Source organism: Strigops habroptila, chromosome 10 (genome assembly GCF_004027225.2).
Source record: "Strigops habroptila isolate Jane chromosome 10, bStrHab1.2.pri, whole genome shotgun sequence".
Taxonomy (NCBI): Eukaryota; Metazoa; Chordata; class Aves; order Psittaciformes; family Psittacidae; genus Strigops; species Strigops habroptila.
This window is the reverse complement of record NC_046359.1, coordinates 31,555,684-31,571,471: the sequence shown is the minus strand read 5'-3', so window position 1 is coordinate 31,571,471 and position 15,788 is coordinate 31,555,684. Positions and strand designations below refer to the sequence as shown.

General features: G+C 37.9%; 1 long non-coding RNA gene across 1 annotated transcript in view; it reads right to left on the bottom strand.

Moving 5' to 3' along the window:
- The window catches only part of LOC115613966, a 54,101-nt gene extending 45,250 nt beyond the window's left edge, over positions 1 to 8,851 (bottom strand). Inside the window, exons 1-3 of the long non-coding RNA XR_003993586.1 lie at positions 8,721 to 8,851; positions 5,941 to 6,075; positions 3,406 to 3,585 (exon numbers count right to left, since the gene is read on the bottom strand). This is a non-coding gene — a long non-coding RNA (uncharacterized LOC115613966). The remainder of the gene's footprint in view (positions 1 to 3,405; positions 3,586 to 5,940; positions 6,076 to 8,720) is intronic.
- Positions 8,852 to 15,788: the final 6,937 nt, after the last annotated feature.

The window sequence follows — 15,788 nt, the reverse complement described above, 5'->3', positions numbered from 1 at the left end:
TAGTAGAGTCAGGACCCCACACACTTCTTTCTGTGCTGTGAGCTGTTTGTAAGATCATTTGTAAAATGAGGCTAATACACATTTCCAAAATAAAGTTTACACATATTAAGTCTAGTTCAGATTAGGAAAGCCTTTTTATAGTTATTTTGGAATTCAGTTGTTTCCATCTATGGTTTAGCTATTAGTTACTTCATCCCCCACATTGCTCCACTGGTTACAGCTGTGATAGGAATGGGAGTTTTAATGACATAAAGACTTAGCAGAGAGAAGGATGGCAGATTCGGGACAAATGAAAATGGTATTTTTGAGTTACATTCACTAGTCCTTATGAATCAGTAAAATACTGCTGTCTCAGAGATTTCAATAGTTCCAGAAAACATCTTAATTTTTAACTTAAATGTTTTTAGTTAAAGTCTAGGAAAACTCCTTCAACAGTAATACTCACACTATGGTTCTATATCCATTATTCTCAGAGGGCTATATTTTGGGCCTAACTTAATCAGCTCTGATATTTAAACAAAAGACACTTGGGTAAAGCTGAGAGTTTTTCCACAATGCCTATTTGCTAAGTGAACAAAAGAAAAGTCAAGTTAAAATCAGTGATGCTTCCTACTGTCCTGAAAGATACCATGCAGGCAGTAAACTACTCTGTAAAATGGTCCTGTCAACTGAATGTGGGGCTCTAATGGCTTTCAGTCTTCGTCATATATATCACACATCTTTGGAGTTAACAAACCAGAACTAAGGTCCTGAAATACAGCATTAAAAATGCCCCTGTCCTCTGCAGATACCATCCTTGGAGACAAAGACAAGAAGTGAATTTGGAGTTGACATTAAGCTAATTCTACTCAAGGCTGCATCTAATCCACAACCCACTTATGTGTATTGGAGATTGCTGGTGGGGACTGGAACGTAAGAGGGTTTTTTTATTGGAAATCTTAAGACAAAGAGGTGGAGACAGAATGCAAGGAACACTATGCTGTAAGTGTATGACATCGGCATATACGTATGAAATACCTGTTTAACATTAGTCTGTAACTCCTAGGGACAGGCTGGTGAGAACCAGTGCAGTGCTACAGAAGTCAGTGTAGCAATGACCATTTGCATAAAGATATATTGTCTAGAAGGAAAAAGGCAGAGGTTGTGGCATGTGTAGAGCTCTGATCCTCTCTCATACATAGGAAATCAAGCCTGTTTTGCTCTCTTTTTGTACTGGACGGAGTCAAAAAGTAAGCTTAATGGAAGTTGAAATATAAGACCATATCAGTAGCACTTCCCATGGCATGTAAAGAGCCCCTCAACTAACAACAAAACCAGGAATTTTCTTAGACTACAAATTTTCAGTTAGTAGATGGCCTTTTTGTCCTTTTTCTATAGATTGTAGGTGTAACAGAGGTTACATTTCTGCTTCTACTTGCTACATATGTTTAACACCTGACATGAAGAGGCAATGGGCACCACCTGAAACACAAGAGGGTCTATCTGATCATAAAGAAATACTTTTTTCGCTTTGAGAGTGACTGAGCACTGGCACAGATTGCCCAAGAAGTTGTGGAGTCTCCTTCCACAAGTGTCTGACTGACACTTTCTTCCATTAGCCCTGCATTTCCTCCTGTTGTGGTGCATCAGGTGCACTTGGCTTGGAGGGCTGCTTCATGCACAGTTGAATTCCTCATGCTTTTTGCATGCACTTGAAAAAGAAGTAGCAGGGCTGGAGAACTAACAGGATGCATAAACCCCGAGCCATGTGGTTCTCTTCACTTGCTAAGGTTAGTGATACAGGAGAAAAAAGGAGTGAAATCTTTCAGAAATGGACTGCAAAATAACACTAACATTCCAAATAAAGCAGAATTTTGTCTTTCACCTGCCTATTTCTAGCCACAGAGCAGATCTGGGTGCAGGATGTACTCTGCTTTTTTTATCTGATCTGCCAAGCCAGCGTTTCATTTGTGGATGAAGTATTTTATGTGAAGATAGTGCTGGGCCGTGAACAGCCAGCACTCGTGTATGTTTTGAGTTGAAATGAGCAGTCTGCTGGAAATTTCAAATAAGGAGGCACTTAGAGTATATAAGATTTTATGGAATGAAAGAGCACAAACATGCAATATAAACAAGTTTCATACAAGCATACGTATTCTGATGCGAAATCTTGAGATGTAACTATCACTTAGTGTGTCTTACAAAACCCACCCTTCAATAAAAAGCTTGATGGAACTGTTTAGCAAGTAGATCAGTGTGGCTACCTTTCTTTTCACACAACCACATTTCAGATCATTATGTAAATATCTAAAAATGACACCATAGAAGTCACATCACTTACTGCCAAATGCCTAGTGAACACTGAAAGAAAAATGTCTTCCTTTTCAAACTGAAATAAACTCTTAGCATGTGCCTCTCCTGCTGACATTACTTATGGAAATTTTTATAGACAGTAGGGTGAATTCCAGTGTATTTGTCATATGTAATTATGGCTTTTCCCTGAAATTGAACCGAAGAAGAACTGATTATTATTTCAACATCAACCATCTCAGCAATTACAAATATTTGTTTCATAGGGGAGGTGGATGCACCATGTCCTATTTATACATAGCTTCACACTACTGGAAATATAAGCTGTTAGCATTCTCTCTAGGTTTCTTGTTTACTCCTCCTGTATGAACATTTTACTAATTAAAAAAGAGAAGACTCCCAGATGTAATGTACATCTGTACATTAATCACAAGTAAAGTCTGGGAGTGTGGCTACTAGTTTCTCAACTGTGAAACCACTGCAGTAATGTTTCAATGACTTCAGTAAAAATTATGTTCCTGGAAAATTGAGAAATACTATACTGTCTTACTGCACTAAGGTATGAAAATGGAAAAATTAAGTCACTCAAAGAACTTTAGCTCTACCCAGGAGAAGTAATATTAAAATTCTAAGTGAGTAAAAATGGGTCCTTACCATTATTATCTGAAATTGCAAACAAAACGTATATTGTTCTAAAAAGCAGTATTCATGTTATATATAAAGGCAAGGATAAATTTGTTAAGTGCTTAAAAAATACATTCCCATTAGGTTACAACATATTTTCCTAGCTTTTTGTAATGTTTGGTTTGAGAATAATGAAAGCTTCCCATAATTCATGTATCTTACCATAATGGCACTGCATAAGACAACTGTCACTTGTGTTTCATGTTTGCCTGTATTAAAACACTGACATTACATGAGTTATCCTTTTAACTTAACTTAATCTGTGAAAATCTTATTTTCCAACTTCTGAATGTTCTGCTAGCTCAACTTTGGTTTGCCCAAATTCACATTATTTATGAAGCAATACACAGCATACAAACTTTTGTATTGATGGAAGATTAGATTGCCCTTCTCAGCCATATTCCTCTTTAACAACCCGCGCACACAGCTTACCCAAATCTAGTGTAGAGCTGAATTTTAAGCATATTTTTTCTTTTGGGAAAGTGAAAAAAGTAAAACTTTAAGAAGTTTTCATTTCGCTGTAGCAGTCATGCATGGACTGTAACTCAAGCTCTTCTAGAACTGCTGCATTCTGGTTTCTTACTGCAGCTCCCTCCTCATGGATCTCCTAGACTGGTACAGACAAACAAACCCAGGTTATTCGTAATTAATTTTGATCTTTCAGACTATTTGAATATTCTTTAGAATTGTGAAATACAGTGGATTATAGTTAAGAGTTTTGCTATGGGAAAGCCAAGTCTGTGTTCGTCAATTGAGTGACAAAAAGAAAGTTACTGTGCTCTATCTATTGGTAAAACCAAGTCATGTAATATGAGATGCTTTTAACAAACCAATGTAACAATTATTTTTTTTTAAGTACTGAGTGAAAAGGAAATAACAGAGTATTTATGTATTCAACTATGAATACTACACAGGCTTTTAATATTTCTAATAGATGCAATATTTTACTTTTAACATGTAATACTGAATAGCTTCACACACTATGCATAAAACAATATTCATGATAGAATTTCTTTTCTTTCAAAAGGTCCCTTTGAAGCAACTTTAATGAGACACTTGTTAGTGCTATCATGTGGAAATATTCCCAAAATACAACATGCAAAAAAAGAAACAGGATATTTTAAATTCTATTCAGCAGTTAAATGTTTTAAACTTAAAAATATCTGTCTTGAGCTGCTTGTCCAACCCTCCTCCCTTTCCCTGCCTGCTTCATCACACCATTTGGTAGACAGAAACAAAGAGAACAGCCACCATCAAATGTGTGATACGAAGATATTTAGGCACATCGCAGATGAATCATGAACTCTACACCAGTTTCAGTCTCCAAACTAATGCATGCGACATCCTATACCTCTTTATCCAATTTTTTACCTCTTCTTTTATGCTACGGGTCCATCAGATCTGAGCTATGGAATGGGAATGTTGGCTAGATTTGTTTCACCTTACCCACCCACACATACAAGCTGGACCTTCCACTCGTATACTACTGCATACAGTGTAAGATAAGCAGCTACGCTTAAGGCATATGTATCTAGTACTTTGCTATCTTTCAGATCAAGGGAAAAGGTCACAGTCAAATCTAGTTAGGACTTGAATTTCAGAGTTTTCATGCTGCCCACAGGAATAACAGAACTGGACAGATTCTGCATATTTTTTTACCATTTTTTTAATTTGTTTTTATCTCAAAATTAACTGCTGGGGTGGGGGGGAGAGAGAGAAGGAATATTCAAAATTATCCAGTTCAATTAAACAATTGAGTATGTGAATTCACGTGAAGCTACTCTTACCAGTTGCCAAAAGAAATCATTGGCCAAAACCATCACCAAAAATCAACACAGTCTTGTTATTAATTAATTTAACTTAACAAACTTCTGGTGAATGAATCATAGAATCCCAGACTGGTTTGGGTTGGAAAGGACTGCAAAGCTCATCCAGTTCCAACCCCCTGCTATGGGCAGGGACACCTTCCACTAGAGCACGTTGCTCCAAGCCCCTGTGTCCAACCTGGCCTTGAACACTGCCAGGGATGGGGCAGCCACAGCTTCTCTGGGCAACCTGTGCCAGCACCTCACCACAGGGAAGAATTTCTTCCTAATGTCTCATCTAAATCTCCCCGGTTTAAGTTTTAACCCATTCCCCCTTGTCCTATGACGAAGAGAACCCAGAGCCAAAATCCAATTAAATAGCTGTTATCACAGAATGTGGCTTATGCCAAACAAGTAGAAATCTCTAATCAAGGTAGAAGTAATTAGAGTACATCCACAGTGACATCCAGTGTCTAACTTTTTGCCATTGAGATGGCACCAACACTGAACTCTGCTGAAGTCCTTATAGTGTGCATTCAGCATTCAGGTATACTTCACACTGGCCCGGGGATCATCTGACCTCCTTCTGCCTCTGCACTTGCTAAAATACAGGTTAGAGAAGTCAAGTAAAAAAGGTGATAAGCCAGGAAGTGTGGGATTGCTGCTCTCAGACTGGGTGTTTTAGAGGTTTCTGCCTTTCTGTGGTTATTCAAAGATAGCATAACAATGGGTGGTTGAGAGGGAAATGGTTTGGTTTAGTTGACCTCAAGTTCAAACCCAGAAATTCATCAGGGCTTTGTTGTCTTTGAACCCGGCAGAGGGGTATACAAAATATATTGTCAATGGGAATAAAATAGTTTGATGAGAAATTTAAAATCAGCCCAAACTCCAGAAAAGCAACAATCTAAAAAGACTTTAAGAATAGGAAAAAAACACCAGAGCTGAGGAAATGGAGTATGGGGGAAATAGGAGCAGGTCCAGGGACAGAGAGTGATCTGTTATTCTAACTGTTCTGCTTATTATTCTGTAAACACTCCATCAAATGTTCTCCATGGTTATCAAGCATATGTTTTGAATGCATTATGTGAAATAATTAGAAGCATGTGCTTCTTTTTCTGTTCACAGAAAAATGCCAATATTAATCTTATTCTCACAGCCTTACCAGAGTTCTTCTTTGGATAAACACTCCCCATTGCAGCTGTATTGGACCCCAATCCATTCGACCTCTTGCTATTAAGCTCCTCTTTGCTTTTGGAGGTTATAAGACTGGCGCTTCTTCTGTTCCTTCAATACTGACCTGGTATAGAAAACACACAGTCTTGAGAACAATTAAGAATAGCTCTCCAGAGAACCACAATCATATTATAGCTTGCTCAAAGTACAAATATGTCAGCCACTTTTTTTTTCCCAAAGATTTTGAAATTTGTTTTTGCTTGTAGTGAACATGGCAAAAAGAAGTGTTCACAGTTTTCTTAGGGGAGATAAAGTTCTGCTTCCCTCTGCCAGTACAGAAACTAGTAATTTAGGGAAGAAAACTCAAAGTAGATTTAAACTATTCTCCTTGTTTCTGTAACAGCCAGTCTTCTGCCAGTCTACTGGCAATATTTATATTATCAAATAAATATTTCAATAGTATAATCATTAATGTAGTAAATATTTATATAAATGTATTAAATAAATACTTAGATTATTAAATAGAGAATATATTACCCATAGGTCAGCAAGAAAAACACTTTTTTCTCAGTAGAAAAAAAGAGTGGCAAAAGCACAATCCAAAGGCAAATCTGAATTAGTTCTCTGAACTTTGAGGTCCTTACCTTTGTCATGAATTTTCTACAAACAAACAATGTCTTTGCACAAAAGAAAAAATAAATACTGTGCTAATATGTATATTATTTAAAGTATAACACTTCTGGTAATGTAATGTTAGAAAATATTTATGAACTTCTTGTTTTTAATTTAGTTCCTCCAAAGCAGATTTTTACTGAAGAGTATGATGTTTCTATTTTCAAAATTGTTGGAGGAGTCAAGTAATGTGGTCAATCCTACTTTTATAATTATATCAAACAAGGATTGTTAACAAAACTCAAAGGTAAATATTATTTTTGAAATAATATTGATTTTGTTGTTAATATCCTTTTCCCTTTAACCGCTATACAATAATTTGTTTTTAGTATATTTTGGCAAACCTTCAGTAAAATCTATTTGACTTACTTAGACTATGCCTTAAAGATATCATCAGCAATTATGGTGAAATAAACTTCCTGAATGAAGAAATAGGTGATTATATTGAAGTAGGACAACAGCATATGTCCCAATTTTTAAGACAACAGGACATGATTTAAAAATTCATCTCTTCCACACGATACTGTGACAGACCGAAAAAGTTTTGACACAAAGAGGACACACAGAAAAGTCCCTGCAACAAACAGCATGCGTATCCGTATAATTCATTTATTTTATTTTTTCCTCGTTTCTCTTGTGAGGACATAAAGCTCCACTACAACCACCACCACACTGCGTGGAAACTAAGCCAGGTACACGCATGGGAGCCCAGCTGGTGTTTTTATACAAGGCTCTGGCAGCCTGGTCCCTCTTCCAGCCATTTGCACACATCTCATTCCCAGCAATGCTTGAGGATCTCACCTTAATATGGTGGTTTTACAACCCAGTCTGAAAACAAACACCATAAAATCAAATAAACTGATTTGCAATATTCATTAGTAGGGAAAACAGTTACAGAGGAAGTGAAATATACAGTTTCTAGGGTTTTGCTGGCATTTCTCCATGTTAAATGCTCATTCCAGCACTGATATGGGAAACAGTTTACTGACACCTACGCTGTATGATCCACATAACTCACTAATAGCTATTCTGTTTGCAGAAATAATCCAACATAGAAAAAAACATTTAAATTTTTGACATTGAAGACAGTGTCACCATTAAATACAAGTTTTTATTTCAGATGGAACTATTGTATGATTCCATGATTCTGTGGAGACAATTGAAGATTAGGCACTCAGTATCTTGCAGGACAACACTATATGATATTACAAGGAACCATATTTTTCCTTTAATTCATATTGTACTTTACACTGATGTCAACATCACAAAGTTGCCTGTTCTAAGACAAAAGGTCATTTCCCCGGTACACTGACTGAATAAACTCTCTGCATATCCTCTCACATCACTGTACTGAAATTCTGCTTCTTTAGATCAATCAAACCCATATGAAAACATACTGATTTGGTGACGAGATCTGTTTCTGAAAAGGTCCAGAACGGGTAGTGCAATTGCAGGGCTCATCCTCCACTGGCAAACATTTAACTATCCACACTACTGATGTCAAAACTCATTTCAAAGGAAGAAAAGCTTGCACACACTGGTCTGAATACTTTCATGGGTATTAATCTGGAGCTTCTGCTTCAAGAATTATCAGAGATTTTTTGCCATTTAGTTTGTCACAATGCAATAATAAAAAAAGAAGGACCAAGAGATCAGGTAATTAGAGCATTATAGTGATAAAAGCGCTGTAAATAATATACTATTTCCCACTTCTGACCCCAAATCACTTGCTTACAAAAAAGGAAAAAGGAGCAAAAGTGAAAAATGCCCCTGCCAGCTAGTGGCAGTGAACTTAACACAAGCAGCTGCATCAGCCAGTATGACCTACTCATAGAAAAGCAGTGGAAAAAAAGCATCCAAATGCAGTGTAAACCATCTGCTAACCCACCATTTCTCTGCAGTCTTAACAGAAAGGCTTATCAGCTTTTCTGACTTTTTTTGTTGTTGTTGCAGAGAGAATGGAGCCCATGACACTGAATTGTGAATATGCCAGCCATACAGGAGAATATCGTGGAAGCTGTCCAATATATCACATGCAGCACACTGCAAGAAGAGTTAACCCTGACGTTATGCAGAAGAGCATTCAATATGTGCAACCTCTGATTTTTGGAGGTGTACAGCCTTCCAAGCATGACTCCACCTTTATCTTCAATATAACTACTGAATGCAGGCTGGTCAGTGTCCATCTGCATACTGCAAACTGCTGCTGAAACAAAAACAGAAAAATGATTAAGCCAATATTTACACACATAACAGAAAGAGATCATTGTAGACATTGCTCACTTTATTCTGCAGGCAGATGTCTGAAATGCTGCATGGTCCAAAAAACAGAGACTGTATATCACATATTATCATGATTCAGGTTAATGATGTAGTTACAAGGAGGAGAAATATCCCATTAAGTTGTTTGGAAAGTTGTTTTGAATACAGGAATTGGTATTTTGTGAAATAATCAGTGGATGTGAGGTTAGCAGAGTCATTCTAGATTTTGGGCATGTAAATGAGGTCAAAATGTACCAGCAACCAGCATTCATTTTCTTGTGACAGGAGGAGGGGAAAAAGGTGACTTTAAAATACTAACTATAAGTAATAAAATAGTCAAAGATGTGGCAAAGGCCAAAATGTGTCATACATAAAATGGCTATGACAGGACTGACAGAGAGAACGATTTGTCCCCTCACTCTGAACTTCAGCAGGAGCCCACCTGGCTGGCCTATGGTGGGGACAGGATCTTGAAGTCAAAGGAGCTTAATGAAGACTAACGCCAGCAAGTGCAATCTTTGTATCTAAACCATTACACATTTTAAGTGCAGTCTTTATATACAGACTATGTTTTCAAGAGGCCATTATCATAGAATCACAGAATGATTTGGGTTGGAAGGGACCTGCAAGCTCATCTACTTCCAACCCCTGCCACAGGCAGGGACACCTTCTACTAGAGCAGGTTGCTCCAAGCCCTGGCCAACCTGGCCTTAAACACTGCCAGGGATGGGGCGGCCACTGGGCAACCTGTGCCAGTATCTCACCACCCTCATATGATTGTGTCATATAAAGTACTTGCAGAGGGAATTGATAGCAGTTTGCAAAGCATGGCATTTTCAACCCCACAGATACCTGTGGTTGAACCTGTATCATTTTACTCCCATTGATATTATCCTGCACAAGTGAGCATTTAGGTAAAAAAGGCAGACAGCAGTTAGCAACTCCCGTCACTTCTATGTTTAATCTTGTTCAAAGAAGCTGGGTCCAGGCAGCCAGATGTATTAAGAACATACCTTCCTCCACGGTCAGTGGCAAAGCACTTTGGCCCAGTCAACAAAATCTGGACCAGTGCACTGCAGGGATCATTTCTGAAATGCTGAAAGTGCACACACTTTGTGTCCACACTGCCCTACATACCACCTTCATAGCGCAATGCTAAGCTTAATGGTTGCATCTGCCAAACTATGTTATGGCCATGAGGACCATGAGGCTACCACAGCGTGAATAGCATGTAGTAGCACTCTCTCATGGATGATACCTCAAGATAAAAAGGAAAATGTGAGAAATATTCAAATGACAATTCTTGTGACTTCCAGTTAGGTCTTGTGTTAAAACAGAGTTTGTAAAATGAATGCAAAAAAATACCCTAGAACAACTATATGCGTAGCAGAAAACCACATCCTGTTTGTGGGTTCTCACGTTTCAAGAGCAGTTTATCACACATTTAGAAAACATACATTTTCATTCTAGTAATTAGCAGTCAGCATTCTGCCATTTAAAGCCCTCACACTCAAGAGGAACTCAGAGCTGATGTCTCCTCACAACTTTAAAACTGCTCCTGGAGCTTGCATATGGAAGGGAATACCCTGTGTTGTTTCATGTGTTTGTAGGCTGTGATCTCAACAAGCTCATGAACATGTCTGGGCATGACTGTAATTTATCTTGATTTAGCAAGTCAACTACTATGAAGTGTTTAAAATAACTATTAAGTTGTCCTCCAATTTCCAAAGGGCATTTTTGGTAACACAAAAAATAGAAATTCTGAAGAAGTATTAGCAGAATGGGGTTTTCACTAGAAATTGTGATTTTTTTTCATGGTAAAAAAAGAAAAAAAATAAAAGGTTGCATTGCATTTTGACTTAAACAGTGGTATATGTCAGAACTACACGCAGATCATGGAAAAAATGTATCTCAAGCATCATTACTATTCATTTTTATGTTATGTTTTGCTCATAGTAAAATTCACTAATATAGTACTGTCTCAACAATTCTAAAGAATAAAAAAATCTGATGTCAGGCACTAAAAACAATCTCGGACTTTCCTTTTTCTAGACTTTTCAAATTTATGTTTTCATTCTTTTATGGTTTTTTTTCTGCCTTTTAAGCCTGCATGGCACACATTTTCCAAAGCTTATTTTGCAGTCACAAGGGGAGATTTTCAGATGTTTTAAAATAAAAATCAAAAGGCCTTCATATACCCATGCCCCCAGGAACTACTGCTTTAACAAACACATCAAGTAGCCTGATACTCATTAAGACAATGTAAGTTTGTTACACAGGTCATAAAATACTTGCAAGAAGTGTCTATACATAATGCTGATGTCTTGCTTAGATTAAAAAAATACAAGTAGATCTAGCAAAATATTTCTTCTTTGGTGTATGTCCAGGTATTGTAAGTTATATAGTGTATGGAGATTAACAATAGTTTGGCTCTGCAGGGTATCTTCTAGTGTCTTCTGTTGGCAAAATGCCTTCCAAGCTTAATATCACTGAGACAGTAATATCTAGCCTTGCAGGTACGTGAAAAAGTATCAACATGCCATTAGCCCCCCTTCGTTTAATGTGAGTATTTTAAGAATGGTTTTTTTCCACTTAAAAAAACCCAGCTAAAATAATAGTATAGGAAGACAAAACATGGAACAGTGAAAATGGGTAAGCATTTCTATGTAAATGAAATGCATGAAGAACATCCTAACTGCATTGCCAAGTATGGTCCAGTTACCTGCCTAATCCACTATGTGGCAAAGTTGAATATATGATGGTTTTATCCATATTTATATGTCATTTTTATAGCTTCAAAGGCATAAGTTATATTGGAACTTCAAATTGACCGAGCAGCCCTAGGATAAAGCCTCTATTAATTACCAGTATCAACTGTTTGGGAAATATGTGGGAGTGCAGAAGTGCTCAATTTCCCTCGGTTTCAGGGCTGTCCTGTGTGAAAGGATAAAGAAAACACCCTTCTCTGTGGTTTCAAGGAAAATCTTCATTTGAAGCTATGAAAATCTTCCAGTGCTTTCCAAAACAGGAATGAATTCAGCAAGTGTTTGCATTTTCAAGGAAGGGCTTGCTGCATCTCTTGCCACAAAGAACAGAAGAGACTCAGAGTTACAGCAGAAGCTTTAGCGAACTATGGATTTCATTGCACCTTCCCAGGCTCATTAGTTCAGCTAAAAGTTTCTGCTTGTTAGGAGGCTCTGTGGGTAGCAGCAGCAGCAGTCAGTGATGCTAAAGAAGAGGTACCTGCAGAGACCATGGTTCAGGCTGTCTCTTGGGCTGGAGATGACACTATAAACTGGTTAGAGAATGTTCTGGTTATTTTCATTTTATTCACATATTCACATTATGATTTTGTTTTCACATTCAGGCCAACTTCACACCTCTCAGGCTTGCCTTTTGTACCTCAAAGGAAACTGGAGAATTACCAGTCATATGCTGCTTTTACTTACATCCCTTTAACCCCCATTCAGGCAGGGTCATATAGCTGTGAGGGGAGAAAGATGCCCTTCGTGTTAGCATCCCTCTGTGGATGATTTTTCATTTGCTTCTATATTTAGCCATTTTGAGCAATAATACAAACTGAAATCTCGCCTCTTGGAATACAGTGGCTTAAACATTTGAAATGCTTTTGCTGGAGGGTGCTGTTAGTGCTTCTGTGCTTTTTTTTTTTCTACTCTGAATCCGGTATCCATTTCTTGCTGTACTGCATAATGAATATGAAATGTATTTTTGATGGATATACAGTCAACCAGCAAAATCTCCAGGTTCAATAATGAAAGCAACAACAGATCCATAGCTGTATACACACATGTATTGCCTTTGCTCTTCCACTGAGCATGGAATCTGATTGATTTAAAGTGGGGGAGCCTTAATAAGGTCCCAGTATTGTGTAAGGTTAAGCTGTGTGGGGAAGATTTGAGGGCGTCCAGAGTAACCTACACACTCTCTACAGCAGTAGTAGCTCTCCTTAGAGAATTAAAAAGTTCCAGAAAAAAATCACCAGAGTAAGGGGACTGATCATTTTTTCCAGAACTGGATCAGTTGGTAACTTGAGCACGCTTCTGCTTTGATGGTGGAATGAAGAGACATGTTCTACCACCTCCAGACAGTAAAAGTGCCAGAGCCTGGGGAATATGTTTCTGTAACAATAGTCCTTGTCCTTCCTTGTGCCTGTGTCAGAGACAGGAATAACAATCTTCTTTGAGCACTTCATGGAAGGCCAGCTAGAAGTTGCAAAGCAGAAACAACATCAACCATTTAAAAAAGAAAAATATATATATGTAAAAATGACTTCCACATACCTTCTCCATGTTTATGGCACTAGCTGGCATGGAGAAATTCAGGCTGCACCTTCTCATGGAGGGATCATTGCAAATACCTTCTACTGCAAGAACTGCATGTTCTTCTCCCCACGTGACAGCTTCCAGCTGACAGGATGTCACAGTTCAGGGGCAGTGTCACAGCTTCATGTTGGTTTGTATCATATAAAATAGCTATGCATGACAGAGCCAGAAAGGAGAACACAAGTGTACCACTTAGACAAAAAAATCTATGTGAAAACAGTAACATTAGACAAACCTCAGTTTTTACAATATTTTCTTACCAACTTCCTCCCTCAGAATTGAAACCAGAACAAATGCTGTTGCTACTGGCTGCACTGTATAATCAGAACTTGTCAGTGTCCTGTCCTTTGCTCTCTGTGGCTATTGCCTTTTCTCATGCCTGAGAGAAAATGGATGATCCACCAGCCAGATTGCCAGGACAAGTCATTCGAGAAATTGGATCCGTTCCTATCACTGCCAATGGGACCTGAAGCAAATGATGTAGACCAAACTTGGATGTGATGATAGGAGCCCAGACATCTCTAAACATCTCATTACCCATCCCTGCATCACTGGGATCCTAACTGCAACAAAAAATATTTCTCTGTGCTACAGTGTCCAGTTTGTAACATAGGCATAAAGACACTTCCTACCTCAGACATATACTTTCGAATGTAATACATTAAAGATGCAAATTGTAATGTAGGTCCCTACACTAGCTTTATGGAGCAAGGCTGAGATAAAATTGTCATCACTTAATTTGGTATCTGTGCACAAATCTAACAGAATTATAACACTATAACTAACACTGATGTCTCAAAAGCCTATGCACTCTCAGGAAGTGGAAAACAAGCTTTATATTTTTATGTGCTTATCTCTATAATATCTGAAAATGTTGTACATACCCAAACCCAGAAATAAGACTTACAACCTTCCTTTTGTCTCTCATTTTATACTTCCTTGATTTGCCACAGTAAATAACTCTTCTGGTTTGCATACTTTGGCTTGTGTGTGTGAATGGATGTCTTGTCTGACAAAATGACACCGAGTCAAAACCTGGTAACTTCACATGCTGTTTTCAGGGTGAAGAGGCACACGGCCAGTTTGATCTCCCACTGCAGAGAACTGCACAGTAATTCTTTACTTCTCTGAAGTATTTGCTACTCACCTGTGTGAGCTTTCCTTGTGCCTGACAGTTTCAATTTTAAAGCTAAAAATTCCTCTCAGGAAAAATCTCCATGGAGATTTTAAATATGAGGATAAAGACTTTAAATCATCCTGGATTTTCAATATTTGGAGGTGTGTACAGAGCAGAACAATGGGGGGATCTTTTCTTTTCTTTTTTTTTGAGACCAAAGGGATTTCTGTCCTTGAAACTATTCAGAATATTTTCAGCATGTGAGACTTCATTCCTAGGTGTAAAGAACTCATCTAATTAGTTCTCAAGGTCAGGGAAGTATGTGTCAGTGTGTCCTACTCTGTGCTGGCAAGGATAACAAGCAAGCTTGGGGTTTGCCTTATTTTTTATAGCTTGTATTGTTTGAGGGATGGGCTCATTATTAATTGTTTCAGATTTTTTTTTTCCCTGTGATATCATCGAATCATTTAGGTTTGAAATGACCTTTAATATCAGCAAGTCCAACCATAAACCTGGCACTGCCAAGTCCACCACTAAACCATGTCCCTATGCGCCACTTCTACTCATCTGTTAAATACGTTCAAGGATGGTGAGTCCACCACTTCCCTGTGCAGCACTGAAGAGTAATGAGGCAGGATGGTGGGTAAGACTGCTTTATGGTGGGAGAAAGTATGGCGGAAAACAAGTTTTCCTTTTATGCCTTAATCAGTCAACATTTGCTAACCGTGTGGCTTGAAATAATGTGCAAAGCACATCCATACAGCATGTATGGAAATATGAATTGTACACCCTAAAATGCTGGCATGAACACCACTTTTGTCCCACAACCTGATCACAAAACCTTATTGCTGAGCTCAGCCTAAAAGCCTAAATCCTTTACTTTACTTTAGGATCAGTTGCTCACGTACACGTGTGAAAAACCACATGCCAACCACAAGGCAAGTGATCCTGCAACTGTGTTGTTAAACTACAGACAATACATCCTGATGAGAAAAAGAGTATCTTAAAGGGCTGTCATATTACATAGGTCAAAGCTGGATCCTGTTCTTCTAATCTCAAAGGGAAGGCAGAAAGCTTGTTTCTTTGCCTGGCATGCTATGTCTTAACTACTTCATGGACATACTGAATACTATCTGAGAAGATGTGATTTTAAATGATCACTTTTCATTTGAATACAAAGGAAAAAAAAATGGTTGATATATTGGTGTAACTGATTTTTCACCAATTGGAGATATTCGCTGAAAACAAAAGCAGATTTTAACAACAAATACTGTTATAAAAGAAAAATGCTTTGAAAACAGGAACTCTGTTTTCCAGGAATTCTTGCCACTACAACCACTTTTTCTTTAGCAAACAAATAGTTTCTAAACCAGATATGACCGTGAAAGGTAACTACCACACATTCACTTTATTGTGTAGTTTCACTCTGACAGATCGTCAGTA